This window comes from Xylocopa sonorina, unplaced genomic scaffold (genome assembly GCF_050948175.1).
Source record: "Xylocopa sonorina isolate GNS202 unplaced genomic scaffold, iyXylSono1_principal scaffold0049, whole genome shotgun sequence".
Classification (NCBI taxonomy): Eukaryota; Metazoa; Arthropoda; class Insecta; order Hymenoptera; family Apidae; genus Xylocopa; species Xylocopa sonorina.
The window spans coordinates 1302094-1304461 of record NW_027490120.1 but is presented as its reverse complement, the minus strand read 5'-3'; the positions used below and the strand labels follow the sequence as shown (position 1 = coordinate 1304461).

At 51.2% G+C, this 2368-nt stretch overlaps 1 non-coding gene across 1 annotated transcript; it reads left to right on the top strand.

Moving 5' to 3' along the window:
- The first annotated feature begins 1354 nt into the window (after window positions 1–1354).
- Window positions 1355–1509, top strand: LOC143432184 (5.8S ribosomal RNA). The gene has a single exon (XR_013102914.1). It is a non-coding gene; the product is annotated as a 5.8S ribosomal RNA (ribosomal RNA).
- The last annotated feature ends 859 nt before the right edge of the window (window positions 1510–2368 follow it).

The following is a 2368-nucleotide window of genomic DNA, read 5'->3' as shown; positions in this document are numbered from 1 at the left end:
CACGTTGTACGGGGTTTGAATTCGTGCTAGGAGCGTGCGTGGTGTCGTCGCGCGTAACCTGTTGAAGATGGTCGATCGTACTGTTCCTTTCGGAGGAGACGATTCGTCGGCAATAGCCTCGGTTGTCGAGAGTCTAAGACACCCAGCGATCGTTGCGAGCTTTCGAATCATTTATGCTCGCTTCGTGTCGTCGGGTGAATATATAGACCGCTTCTCGAGGCTTGTACAACCAGCGAACGTCCCAACGAATTTTTTTTCCATTTACCCGGTCGTTGTTTACGGTACATTAGCGGACCCCTCGAGTTCTCGTAATCGAGAACTCGTCGGGTCCGCTTTTTTATGCCATTTTTTCAAAAAGTAATACGCCGCTGGCACTTTGCCGTTTTTCCACTCGCAGAATTGTTCCGTTGAGCTCAGAGGGGATCCGTTCCGTGCCGTTCACCCATAACCTCGTTGTCGAGAGTCTTGAAACCCGCCGCTGCGAGATCGAACTTTACTTGCTTGCTTTGCGTTGTCGGGAAAAATATAGACCGCTCGAGGCTGTGTGGGGTGAACGGTAGAGTGTCCTAACGAATGTATGAATTTTTTTCGTTTATCTCAGCCTGGTTGGAATCCACACGACTAGATGGTATTGGAATTTTGAAGAGACCGTCGTCGTCGTCGTTTGTTCGGAGGGGACGAATCGTCGCTCGCGCTAAGCCTCATTGTCGAGACTCTGAGAAAAACCTGCCGTTGCGAGATCGAATAATTTTATACTCGCTTCGCGTTGCCGAGGAAAGCTTTTATAGACCGCCTCGAGACTGTGCACGAAGGCGACGAGTGTCCCATCGATGATAACATTATTATGTTCACTCGAATGAGAGCGTCTTGCCGATCTCGAAAGCAATACGCCGCTGGGTGTTTGATTTTTTTCTTCTTAGTTTGACGCGCACGTTTATTCCAGGGGGGACGATTCCGCGTTGCCCGTTGTCCTCGTTGTCGAGAGTCTGTAATCCCGCCGTTGCGAGCTCGAACAATTTATGCTCGCTTCGCTTTGTCGGGAGGAAAAAGACCGCCTCGAGGCTGCTGGTACGCGGAGGAGTCCTAACGAATTTTTGAAAGATTTTTTTTTCTTCATACCTGGACGCGCGTGTGCATTTTTCGTAACTTTGAGGGAGACATTACGCGCCAACCATCGGCGTATGCGTTTCATCCGTAGGACCGATATATCGTGTTGCCTCGACCTCCGTCGAGCGGTGAAAGTCGCCACGGTTCGGCGAAGCCCGCGTCTCTTTCACTGGAGACGATTGGGTATCGACTTGTTCGAACTTTAGTACCAAGAGACTTAAAGATCAATAAAATATACATGTACGATTACCCTGAACGGTGGATCACTTGGCTCGTGGGTCGATGAAGAACGCAGCTAATTGCGCGTCAACGTGTGAACTGCAGGACACATGAACATCGACATTTTGAACACACATTGCGGTCCACGGATACAATTCCTGAACCACGCCTAGCTGAGGGTCGTTCACGTAACCAAAATACTGCTTGCGTTGCGTTTCGTCGAATCTTCTTTCCCCACGGTGCTCGAATCTGCCCGCCGTCGTTCATTCTCGAATTAAATTACGAACGTTTCTGAGTTCGGGCGGCACCGAAAAAGGGAAGAAGAGAAGCGATACGCAACGTACAAGCGATCGTTGGACGTTCGTCCGAGTCGTCTGTGGCCGTGCTGAGGCAATCTGCGATTGGCAACGTGTGTGCGCGTGCGACGTGCGTAATCGTGTTCATGGAACTCGACGGTGTGTCGATCACGAACTCGCGTGAGTTCTTCGTGGCGTCGTGAGTCGTCCATTAAACAGACGATCGCCCACGGAGAACCGCTTCGTGTTTCGATCGCCGATTTTGTTCCGCGTTCCGAATTCGCGCACCCGCCACACGCATCGCCTTCGCCTGCCTTTAGCGCACGATACGAACATGCGCGCGCCCGACATCGCTTAAAATGAATTTTTTTCATGCCGCAAGACCGAGGAAGAATACTCGGTCGAGGGAGAAGAGATATACAAGAGAGAGAGCGACATCGTCGTAACGCGAGGGACGATGATGCGCATCCGATCGTTCGAAGTTCTCCTCGTACAGCCCCAGGGTGTTCGATGAAAATAACCCGTTCTCTCTGTTTTCTCCGCGTGTGTATAACATGTTCCGCGAGGGAAAAAAAAGATCTCTCGCGCGGAATGTCACTCGAACATAGGCCGTCGTTGCGCTGTAATGTCGTAACGTTATTCGTGAGGGCGCTCCAACTCGGCGTGTCCTTCGTTTTGAAGGATCAGGGTAATAAAATCGGGGGAAAAGGAGCCGCTCCGTTTCGATGTCTGCGTGTTACGCGCAG